Source organism: Peromyscus californicus, unplaced genomic scaffold, assembly GCF_007827085.1.
Source record: "Peromyscus californicus insignis strain IS unplaced genomic scaffold, ASM782708v3 Scaffold_1__1_contigs__length_55948999, whole genome shotgun sequence".
Taxonomy (NCBI): domain Eukaryota; kingdom Metazoa; phylum Chordata; class Mammalia; order Rodentia; family Cricetidae; genus Peromyscus; species Peromyscus californicus.
In genome coordinates, this window is record NW_026294492.1 from 1,506,655 (window position 1) to 1,519,642 (window position 12,988).

General features: G+C 44.6%; 1 long non-coding RNA gene across 1 annotated transcript in view; it reads right to left on the bottom strand.

Moving 5' to 3' along the window:
- Nucleotides 1-12,988, bottom strand: part of LOC128115252 (uncharacterized) — a 154,044-nt gene that overhangs the window by 20,362 nt on the left and 120,694 nt on the right. The gene's annotated exons all lie outside the window — the stretch shown is intronic.

The following is a 12,988-nucleotide window of genomic DNA, read 5'->3' on the forward strand; positions in this document are numbered from 1 at the left end:
TTCTACATGTTCAAGGCCAGTCCTGGTCTCCACAAATCCCAGACCCAGTCATGACTATACAGTGAGGCTCTGTATCAATCTCATCTCCCTGAAAAGAAAATATAAATTAAAATATTAGATTAGAAAGTTGCTGAACTAGCATTCTATTTTAGTCAGGAAAAATAAGCTGAAAAAATAGCAATAAAAGAAATATTAACCATGTTCTTCACAATAAACCTAACTCTAGAACAGTGATTCTCAACCTTCCTAATGCTGTGGCCCTTTAATACAGTTAAATACACCTCCTGTTGTGGTGACCCCCCGACCATAAAGTTATTTTCATTGATACTTCATAATTGTAATTTTGCTACTTTTATAAGTCGCAATGTAAATATCTGTGTTTTCTGATTGTCTTAAACAACCCCTGTGGAAGAGTCATTCAATCCCCCAACGGGACATAAAGAAACTCCAAGTGTGTAAGTAACAGACAACCCAGAAGAGAGAAATGGACCAGGTATCCATGGGACATCTGGGAAAAGAGGGATGCCCAGAGATGGATGGTGTCCCTCTCCTACCACAGCTCCAACCTGTGGTGACATATTGTGTACCCTGATAAAGCTTGCCTGAGGATCAGAGGACAGAGCCAGCCACTAGATTAGATAAAAAGGCCAGATAGTGGTAGCACACACCCTCAATCATATCACTTGGGAGGCAGAGATCCCTCTGGATCTCTGTGAGTTCAAGGCCACACTGGAAACAGAGCCAGGCAGTGGTGGCACACACCTTTAATCCCAGTACTGGGAAGCACACACGCCTTTAATCCCAGAAAGTGATGTTGGGGCAGAGAAAGGGATATAAAGGCATAAGGAAACAGGAACTCACTCTCTTTAGGCTAAGGATTTTGTAGAGGTAAGCTAGTAACTGGCTGTTCTGCTTCTCTAATCTTGCAGCTTTCATCCTGATATCTGGTTCTGGGTTTTATTATAAGACCTTCTAAGATTTGTGTTATACCAACCAAGTCTTATCTGTAGCCTGGATGCAAGAGCATAGCTTGGAGCTGTCCTAGACCAGGCTTAGGTTGGAATGTAAAGGGCTTGAGGGACTGGGGTTGGCAATGGAGAAACTGTAAGGCGAAGCTATCACTATTGAAATCTGTGTCCTGGTGAGTGACTCTGGCTGCTGGAAGAGCTGCCATTTCAGAATGGATCCCCAGAGAACACACTCTTGGCAAATAGGTTCTCCACAGTGGAAAAATGACCTCCAAAAAACTGCTCTACGAGATGGGCATGGTGGAATATACCAGTAATCCTAACACATAGGAGGCTGAGGCAGGAGAATTATAAGTTTGAGGCCACCCTGAACTACATATCAAGATTCAGTTTCAATATACATAAAAAGGGGAAGGGAGGAGGAGAGGGAGGGAGGGAAGGAGGAGAGAGAGAGAGAGAGAGAGAGAGAGAGAGAGAGAGAGAGAGAGAGAGTTTTTAGATAAGAGCTATGACATCTCTTCTGGAATTTGATGACATTCTGCTATTCTCTGAACTCTAAGTGGGGACGGAAGAGTTAGGAACTTTCAAGTCAGTGCATGGAGGGGTGGACCAGAGATGGGACATCTAACAGGTAGATTGTACCTGGTGAATCAGAGAAGGCTTAGGGGCAATGCTTCATGAGAAGGACCTGCAGGGTGAGTGGATACTCACAACACACAGATAAACCTTCAAGCAACAGTGGTGGGTAACAGTGATCCTGAAGGGCATCAGCATCTAAGCACCGGTGGAGGCCAGGAGGCTGGATATCAGGAGACCCCAGGATCCAGATATCTGTCCAGTAGGGAAAGCCAAGAGAGCAGATGGAAGAAAACCCTGGGATCTGATAGTCTGAGGAATGGAGGAGGCTGAGAAGGCCAGGCAGAAAGAGAACTGATCACTGCAGAGGACAAGGCCCAGTATCATAGACCCTAGCAAAGCACTAAGCCTGCCTCACACATGTCTAGATGCAACTAATGAATAGATGTTGGGCAAAATACAGGGCACCAGTATAGGAGAGACTGAAATCCCTCTGTCAAACTCTGGAGGAGTTAGCACTTGAAGTTAAAAAAAAAAAGAAAGATGGGAGACTGTGAGGGGAAGTTGGTTGGTCCAGAAGAGAAACATATAGAGCGTGAACAAAGGAGGGTGTGCACAGAGAGTGTGGAGCCTTGGTATAGGAACTGCCATTGCCACCATGACAAGCCTTAACTACTACTGGATGTCTTCTTTATTCTAACCCTTCACTTCCATGCATGGGTGCATTCCACCTCAGATGCACACTCATGAGAAGAACATTAGCACTCTACCCATTTAAAGGGTGAGGACACAGCTCTCCACCACCATTGCCTGCTCTAAAAGAGCCCCATACTTAGTTTAAAATTTTCTAGTAGCTATGTAATTGAAAATTTGTTTTAACAATATATTTTATTTAATGGAGTAGATTCTAAAACATCGTATTAACATTTGATCTACCTAAGTCTATCAGTGTGATATCTGTGTTCCATTTCTATATGAAGTCTTTTATATTCAGCATGTCCTCTATACTAACAACACACAGCAATCTCAATGTCAACTTTTAAAATCAGAAATAAGACTTTATTTTAATCTCATACTTTAAAAAGGTGAGTCATATCTCCAAGACATCTAAACATGTCTATATGTTTTCCAACAACTGAAGGGAGCTCACCTTTTATGTTTAAATTAGTTAAGTACAATTGAATATTCAAGTCCCCTGGGGCACACATGTGGCAATAACTGCATGTGGCTAGTGGCAGCTATGTGAGAGTTCAGGTTCTCAAAAGCTAACCACATCCCTCGTCTTTAAATGCAAGTAATAATGTGAGGCTTGAGCCTTGGCTCTCTGTCTCTGACAGCTGTACCTTAAACATTCCAGCCCTTGGTAAACCACTCTGCCTCATGGGAGTCTATCTTTTCTATGCTTCAAGATGGTTCCTGACACCCCTGCCTAGAAGGAGATTCCTGTGTTCATTGTTTGGAGGCTTCTCTCCTCTTCATACTGAAGGTTCCATGTAATCTACTTGGAGCAGCATCCCTGGCCCATCTGCCCTCAAGTACTCTCTGTGTTCCTCACATGGTATCACAAAGGCCTGGTGCTTACCTGGACAGACAATGTAAACCAGAGATTTAAATGTATTTGGTGCCTTCTTCTCCATAAGAGTGAATGCTACCTGAGTGTAGAGTTAGGGCTTGTTACATCAGCGGGCCCACCAAGAACAATACGTAAGTATTCAATGGGGATAATGTATCTCTAGACATGCCTGGAGGGTAAAATCAAATAGGGTTAGGGTGGTGTCCAGGCACCCAAATGGGCTAGGTGCATTCATTATAGTCATTGACAGGGCCAAGATATGGTATTTTAGAAGAGTGGTCCATATGAACTCTTGGACTCTTGCAGATCTTGTGATGAATGGCAGAGAGATTAGGGATGAAGTGGGCTAAAGTGACAAATGTATTTCATTAAGCTCAAGCACATAACACATGACCCCAAAACATCAATGTGCCATGAAACTGAAGTCTGACTCAGTGAAGTTCGGGTCTACATTTTCCCAGATGCATCTCTGGAATTCAACACCACCACCCAGGGCTTTGGTGGTGCTGCCATGGGCTATGAACCTCTCTGTTGAGAACAGTCTTGGCCTGATAGGAAGCCTTCCTAGGTGAGCCAGCAAACTGGCCTGGCTGGGTTGTAGACCCTCACTGATGATAGAAGAGCGGGCATCTTTTGGAGGTAGGGGGTCACATATCAGGCCCGTTCCGTTTGACCCTCCCATCTCAGGAGACATTCTTCCACTGCTCCATTCCTTTCCTGTCTTCTCCAGGGATAGGCTCTAGACAAGCTGCTCATCATGGGCCTCTACCCAGCTTTGGATTTGGCTTTGTTCTACAAGCCAAACATTCCCTCTTGATAAAGTGCCTCCCATTCTCTTCTTCCTTCACCTTTTTGAGACTTTCATTCTCATTTTCCATTTCCAGCTTCCTTTCCTAGCTGATACCCCTAAATCTAACTGCAGTGGGAGTTCCCCTGGCCTTCCAATTGGCTGAGTTCACCCCTTCTGGCTTGCTCAGCACCAAATGGGAGCAGGTACATGTCAGATGACTTCCTGCCACAGTCTCCAAGATGAACATTTTAATTATACAAAACCCCCCAGAAATGTGCCTCTAAAAGCACCAATAAAAATAGCAGCTGCCATCAAACTCAGTAAACTTTTCTACCTTAAGAGGGTCTGAGAGAAAGCATGCACGCATGGGTGGAGTTGTGGGGGGAGGACAGAGAAAGACAGAGACAGAGAAACAAGGAGTTTTTTTCAGGACCCTGGCCAGCTCCAAGCTCAGGCATCAGAGACAGTGAGCTCTCCCAGATCTACCTCTGGGCACCTAGAGAGGAATGAGCAATTCAGATCTGCAATCACTGTGCACACACCGCCCATATGTCCCAAACTGTCTGGGACAGACCAATATCAAATATCCTGCCCCATTTTCAGAACATGCTTCAGACCATATGTCCACATTTATGTTTAAGAAAATACAGTATCTGTGTCTTTACATGAAAATAGGGCTGATGCTGAAACAGCCACTCCTGAACCTTGGGGCTTTCCTCTCCAGCAGGCATCCCAGAGGCAGGTGCTCCCCTCCCCAAAGGAAGCATCATGGATGAACCAGCCATCAGGCTGACCAGGCATCATGCCAATGCTGGCTAGGAACTATGGCTGCACTGCCCACTGGGGAACCAGACCAGAGCAGCGCTGCACTGTCTTCACTCCAAAAGAGTACGTGTGTGTGTGTGTGTGTGTGTGTGTGTGTGCCTGTATGTGTGCATATGTATGTGTGGTGTGTGTGTGTATGTATGTGTGTGTGCATGTATACATGTGTGGTGTGTGTGTGCACATGAGTGTGTGTACATACAGTTGTGTGTGTGTGTGTGTGCATGCACATGTATGTGTGTGTATGTGCCTGTGCATGTTAGTGTGTATGTGTGTGCATGCATGTATATGTGCATATGTATGTGTGTGCCTGTATGTATGCATACGTATGTGTGTGGTGTGTATGTATGTGTGCATATGTACATGTGGTATGTGTGTGTGAACATGAGTGTGTGTGTGCGTGTGTGTGTGTGCGTGTGTGTGTGTGTGTGTGTGTGCACTTGAGTCATGCTACCAACTCTAATTTTGCTCAGCTTGCAGTAAAGTGGAGATTCACCTTCTCATTAAGGAGATTTAGCTTTACATGTCCTGCAAAACAGTAGGGTATTATTGTTGTTGTTATTATTATCTCCTGCTTTTAGTATTGGTTCATGGAAACCCCATGCACAGCTCCTAGTTTATCTTATGTCTTCCTCAATGCTGTTTTCATAAGAAAGGAAGGAACCTTTAGAAATACTACAAAGAATTTGTAGCCTAGCAATATGTAGTGCCGTGCCACACATACCTCTTTGAGTTCTGAAGGTCGAAATTTAATAGAAGGAGATAGTTCTGTCACACACCAAGGATCCCAACATCCCACTGGGGCACACTGACCACTTAGAAAATGCACACTCACACATAAGCACAGAACCACCATTAGGCTATCACTCAAGTATTTCAAAACGAGATTTACAATCTAGTTCAAATGAGGTGTTATAATTTGATAAATTTATATCTCTATGTATCGAACAGTTTCCTATTAAAGGAAAGCTGAAAATCTGATAGATATAATCTAATTATAATATCTAATTACAGAATGAAATAAATCACCAAAACCAGCTTAATGAGTCTTAAATGCTAATTAATATTCAAGCCCAAAGCTGGGGTTTTGACATTCCATCCGTGCGGAGAGAGCTCAGGGCACAGGAGCACATGGGATGTTTTGTCACAGTGGATGCTGAGGGCTCAGACCTTCTGCATTGTTCCGAGGGCAGAGGCTTTGGCAGCTTCCTTAAGGATGGCCCAGCTCTATCACGGAAGTGTTGGTAACGTCCCAGGGGTGAGTCCTAAAGAGACAGCCTCTCTGATTAAATGGTCGAGTGTGGAGGGGAGGGGTGATTTTAATCAGCTGGCTTTCATCAGAAGGTGAGATATACAGGATGACCTGCCAGAATGGTGATGTGGTAACAGTGCTGTTAGTGGGATCCAGACACTCACAGTGAGCCGTGGGTGGCCCTGCTGCGGGCGTGGCCCAGGCTGCCTGGTCTGAGCTCAGCTTCTCCACTCAACACCCACCACTGTATGGCTCCTCTCTCCCTGCCTTGCTTTCCTCTTGTAACAGCAGAGATGAGAGTGCTTTACCTCTGTGAGGACTAGAGGAGCCGGTACCCAGTCAGCACAGAGAGAAGCCTGGCTCTGGGTAAAGCGCTTGTCAGACACCTTGCTTCCCAGTTTCTGTCGTGACTCTTGAGGCCTGGGCTGGATCCTGTTTAACAGAGGTCCACTCACCAGTCCTGTTGCCCATTGGCAGTATATCCTAGTTAGCCAGCACCCAACGTGGCTGCATGCAGAATAGCAGAAAGATGGACAGAGACCTGACCATATACTGGTGACTAATTGGACTTGAGCTGGAAGAGGCAGAGGCGCCCTACTCCCTCAGCAGAGCCACAGCTGCACTTGGTCCAGGACTGCTTTTTCAGACAGCCAACACTGTCAAAGGCATCGTTACGGAGACACGGATCTGTCAGGAAGGAGCTGTGAGTGCCTCTCTAGCTTGTCAAGAACTCCAGAGAGGGCCCTTCTTTCAGCTTTGCTCAAACTGGATTTAGGTCACCCCAGGCAGCAGCCACGAAACCATTGTGATCCACCATTTGCATGCTCTTCACCGCACAGGGAATGTTGCTGCACCTTGGCCCCTGAAGTAACCCTGGCAGGTGATGCAGACAGTCCAGGATGCTGTGGACTGGCACAAAGGCCATCTTCTCTGGCAGTTTGTCTGCAGAGAGTGATTTAAATGAGCAGTTATATGAGAATCTCCAGGAACTCAGTAATGGGAACTTTCCACCATGAGCCATGCATTTATTACAGAACCACCCAGGATAAATCTAATAATGGACAGACAAGAGGGCAGCAAGAAGCTGATCGTTCTTCTGAATGGCCTTAGACTCAAAATGTCACACTGCTGAGACCGGCCCTTTGCTTTCAAATAGAACCTATACTTAAACATACACATGTGCATACACACACACACACACACACACACACACACACACACACACACACACCCCATAAATAGATGAGGGATGATTTGGGAAGCGGGTATTTTCTAGTAGATTGGGGAATCAGAAAACAAGAGATGGTAATAGAAGGTAAATGTGCTCAAAATACAGGATGTACCTTAAAATGCCATCATGGAGCTCACCACATTGTACAATAAGTATACATGAATGAAATATCTTTAATAATATGTTAGAGCTGGGAAGATGACTCAGTGGTTAAAAACGCTTGCCACACAAGCTTGCAGACCTGAGTTTGAATCCAACGATGTAAGAGCTTGACACATACTGAAAGCATCTTTAATCTTAACATTCCTATGTGGAGAGGGGAGGTGGAGACAATGGAGTCCCCAGAAACTCATGGGCCGGGTAGCCTGGTATATACAACAACAAAAAGACCCTTCCTTATACAAGGGCCAACCCCTGAGGGTATCCTCTGACTCTCACAGGTGTGAATTGTCACAGGTGTGGCCACAAAACACTAATACATGTGCACACACCTAAAATACATGGGCTAGGACTCTAAGAAAACCTTGAAATTCTGGACCTCTCACTGTGCTTGCCTTTCTTAGTTGTTAGAGAAGAGCTAAGTTGGCTTGGTGGAACACACCTGTAATTGCAGCACTCGGAGGGTGAAGGCCAGGAGGACCAGGTAAAAGTCATCCTCAACCACGCAACAAGGTCAAGCCAGGCTGAGCTGTATGAGACACCAACTCAACAAAGCAAAAATGAAATAAGAGTCAAGACACTTAAAAGCAAATGAGGATCCCACAATACCCCACTTTCTCTCCGCTCTGCCACAGATTTTGCCTTCCCGAGGTCTCTGTCGCCTACAGGCCTCACCTGTAAGGGGCCGAGCACCTTCTGTACCAGGTGCAGATCTGAGTCACAGGGCCATGTCTTGTGTCAGAGGGCGATGAAGTGTTTCAGGGACATGACGTCGCAAATAGAAATATCATCAGCTTATTAAGAAACAGAAAGGCAGTCCCAAGAATGGGAGTGGGTGAGAGAGCTGAAGAAAAGCCTACGAAAGTGCAGGGCCACAACCTGTGGGACCCTTCACCGGACATTTTTATACATATTTGTGTACCTTGCCTTTTCTGGTGAAAATTCTGTTCCTTAAATGAAGTCCAGGAGAGGAAAGGTTTTGTCTTTCTCTGCAAACTGCCTTCAGTATGGTCTGTTTGTTGTGTAAAGCCCATGTGGGGAAGGGCTTCCCCTCTCCGAGGCTTCTTTCATTTGTTAATCTTGATATACAATCTCCAGTCTCTGTTCACCTGACACAATTTCCCTGGGAGTATTGTTTCTGAATAGCATGCTTCTCTCAGAATAATCCTCCATGCTCTCATCTCCATTTCTTCTCCCTTCCAGTTAGTCCCTTTCTCATGAGGTCACTGTGTCTCTCTCTGTTGGCTTACCCTTCCTTACCTACTGAAGACTGGCTCTTTCCAAAATTTCTTCTCATTTTCATTATTTTCTCACAGTTCATCTTGGATAATTATATTATCACCTAAAACTATAAATCTAAAACATCTATTTTATTCAATTGTCATGTTAGCATGTATTCATTTATATGTGTGTTCAATTATTTCTTTTTGCACTGCTTGGTACTGAAAGTGTCCTTTTGATCATTAAAAACTTCAATCCCTACCCCCACCACACTTTTCCCAACTCCTTCTAGAAGAGAGAAAACTTCTCATGGAAGCTTCATGGTGGTCAGACGTGGGCTTTCTGCCCCTGCCCCCATCACAGTAGGGAGCCTGCTCCACCTGGACTGTCCATATGAGGAATGATCGTCTGTGAGCAGTCCCTCTGCATGTGTCCTACACGCATGCCCTGGCTCTTCCTGAGCCCCTGCCAGAGCCCATGGTGTCCTGGAAGCCTGGAACCGGACACAGAGTGCATACACCAAGGTGGCTTCTGCCTCTTTTATCTCTTCACACAGCTGGGAAACCCTTGGCAGCAGGTATCAATTCATCCCCTGCCTATGGCTTGATACAAAGTCCACAGTATGTGCTGACTGATTAAAAATAAAATGTATTTTAGAATGAGAACTGTGTGTTTTATTTATATAAGAGACCCAGCAAGCATTCCTGATGTCTCAGGTAGTGTGAGGGTATCACCCCTCACACAAGACTTTGCTCTTCTGGGGGAGGGGCCATGACAAAGAGCAGAAGTGATAAATAACTAAAAGTTATGATTTCCACAGGATTAAAAAGGGGATGATAGCAGGAGGAAGGAAGGGGAATACGAGTGTGAAGAACGCAGGAGACAGAACAGACACTCAGGGCAGGTCTTGCTGAGAAGGCCACATCCTAGGAGATTAGAGAGGGAAGAGCCCACTGAGGTAACGAAGGGAGAAGCATCCCACAGGAACATCATCCCTGCAGAGGTTGAAGAAGGCTGGACATGTGGGGCAAGTTTTCTAAACAGCAAAGGGACCACTGTGGGCAGCTGCTTGGGGGTTGCTGTCAGGCATGGCACACCAATCTAGATTCAAGTCATCACGTTTCTGACACAGAATCCACTGGTCAGTTATTTGAGAAGACTCCAGAGCCTAGGAGAAAAAAAATCATCAGAGCAAAAATAATGCATCCAGTAAACAGGGAGCGAGGAAAAGTTAATTCACAGCCAGCCAAGACTCACAAATTAGGAGGAGGAATTGTTTTTGTATGGGAAATAGACAAGTTAAAATTTACATAATACTTACTGTTGGCAAACTATTTAAAGAAGTGAATTATGGCATATCTGTAAGATTAAATCCCCTCGAGCAATTACAAATCACATAGTAAAGGAAAAATTAATGCGGTAAAGGGCTCACTATATAATGTGGCAGTGGAGGGAGATGGCTCAGTAATACATACTGGGACTGCCAGTTGTTCAGATACGCACTGTAGGGTGTGGAAAATACTTGCATTGCAGGAGAAAGGAAAAGAAAAATGGAGTTCTTATATCATGGGCTGTACTTTTCTCCTTTTGTGGTTTCACAAGGCAGATTGCTGTGTTTTAATAACAGAAGCAAGAGCAATGCTCTTTCAGAGAAAGGATACAGGAAGCTGTGAAGCTGAACCCAACATACACATTTTTAAGATTAAGAGAGGTCTTGCCTGCCACTGGGAGAGGAAAACTTTCTTTAATAGTTCTGCTGGTCAATGTGGAGTTACTTGAAGCAAGCAAGCCAATAAACAAACAAATAAACCAAAACAAAAACCACAACAACAAAAAATAAAATAAAATGTAGCCTTCCCTCTGGTTAAAAACACAGTCCAGTTATGTTAGATTCCACAAACAAAAGAGAAAACCTTGACAATCTGTAGGATGGGGGTGTCCTGCTCACTGGGAGCACATGTGGTTATTGTGTGTTCAAACCCCCAGCTCATAAAAAAAAAGTAAAATACAAAATAACCCTCGTTGTCTTCTTACTGGTGAATGATGAATACACATTCTTTTTCCTATGTAGTGGGAAATAAAAAAAAAATCTCCTAAGTCCACAGCAACTGAATTGATGAAGGTAAAATCTGAGTAGAGAAGTTAAGTTTTACTAGGGACTGGGGAGTAGGCAAGAGAGCTGCAAATAAAATACCTGCATAGGGTGATGTCAAAGAGGTATCCAGTGACCACTGAAGTTACCAGAACACTGAGGCCTTGCAGGTCTCACTAAGAATGTAGGAAAGTAAGATGCTGTGTGTGAAGGCTACAGCAGCTGGGTCTGAGCATCCACACAGGTACAGACCCTTCATTGCTCACTGTTCCATGATCACCACCCTCCCCCCCCATCCCCATCAGCTCACTAGTGCCTCTTAGACCAGTACACAGGTTTGTTTTATTATGTGAAGTAAAATGAGAGGCTAAAAGGAGGGCGATCTTTAAGATGACGGTGAAGGCAGCTCCTATGATGCTTAGCTGCGTAGCCACTAGAATGTTCAGTGCAGACATATGTACCAAACAGGGGACCGGAGGATCATTCTCTGTTGGAATTGTTGGCCCTGGCTTCATCCAAGTGCATTCAGGGTCCTGAGATGATTGACTGACAGTGTCTTAGGTGAAGCAACCCACAAAGGTACCAAGGAGCTGGCCAGTCGCACCCATGTTTCCTGAGGCCCCATCAGTCTGATACCTCATTGCTAGCAGTCATGTTAGGTCTTATTATCATACAAAAACAGCTTCTGATACAAAAAGAAAGCTCAGTAGAAACAAATACAATTATTTAGTGTGGAGTAAGTAGAGAAGACATGTAAAAGGGTGTTGAGAACGGGGACAAGATGATGGGAAAAAGACACTGAATTAGTAAAAGGCAGAGTAAATGTGTTCTCCAAGTCTGTCTCCTCGTGGGCAAAGCATGAGAGAATTTATTAAACTTCCTCGGAGACAGACATGAAAAAACTCAGCTCCATAGGAAAGATCAAAACTTGGAGAACAAAGTCCTTTATGCTACATAGTAACAACAGACCTGCCTCTAAAGTTTGAAGGGAAACTATTTCTACATAGAATTCTACACCTAGACAAGCTGTCAAATGATTGTGCAAATAGAATAAAAGAACTTTTTAAAAAATCCAAGGATTCTAAAACTTTGGCCATCATGCCTTCTTCCATAAAGTGAGAATGGAGGTACGCACCTTTAATCCAGCACTCTGTGTGTGGAGACAGGCAGTTCTCTGTGAGTTTGAAGCCAGCCTGATCTACATAGGGAGATGCAGGCTGGCCAAGGCTACATATTGAAACACTGTTTCAAAAACAAACAAACAAACAAACAAAAAGACAGTAGGGGAAATACATAGCAAGGAAAAATGAGAATTAGTCAAGAAACAGTGTATGAGACTCCAACACAGAAAAGATGTAAAAGCTCAGTTCCTAGAGGTTCAATCAGAAAAAAAATACCGTGTTCTGGGCAGGCAGAGGACAGGAAAAGGAGGCAACTGCATCTACAATGTTATGTGGGTAATGATTACAAATGACATAGTAGATGGGCCATTAGGAGGATGACCAAAGAAATCCCCAGAAGTGATGCAGAACAGAGTTCTACTGAGAGCAACACAAACAGTATTTTATGCAACTTCAAATCAAATTGCATCCTCTCAGAGGACATGTTAAGGACCTAGCCCTGACAGCATGGCTGTAGGTGCCCTTCTTTCCAAACATGTCTGTACAGCTATTCTGAAGGGGACATACACAAACATCTATTCATCTAAGTTAGGGGTTAAAGACAACAAAACAAAACAATTCCATTCCAGTCTAGCCTAAAGAATAAGTAGTTTACTGGGGTTACTTTAGGAGCATAGGTGGGGTGCCACTCACAAGCATGGATGGGATAACTCAAAAGCATCATGTGAAGCCCAGCCCAGCATGGGGTGCATCCATGAAAGCTGCCCTAGAGCTCCAGAACACTTGCAGACAGCTCAGCCAGGTGGGGTTTCCTTCCCCCAGAAACTGTGTTTACACAACACCCCCCCGGGGGGGGGGGGGGGGAAGACCTTTGTGAATCCTGTGTTTTATGACTCCCTAACCTTTGTGAGTTTCATTTACTTCCTGTGTCTTAGTGAATTTCCCTCCAGGAGGGAATGCTTTTAATTGGAGGAAAGAGCTACACTGTAAGAACTCATGTGTTCGGGTGAGGTCATGAACCAGTATAAGCCACATCCTAACAGAGTGAGGAGAAAACAGAGGCATGCCAAGAAAACATCACAAGGTGACAGCAGCGCTTGCTGTCCTATACAGCAAGCCAGAACGCACCAGCACCACAGACAATCGGCAAGCCACCAGGGCCAGCAAGAGGCAGAGGAGGAGT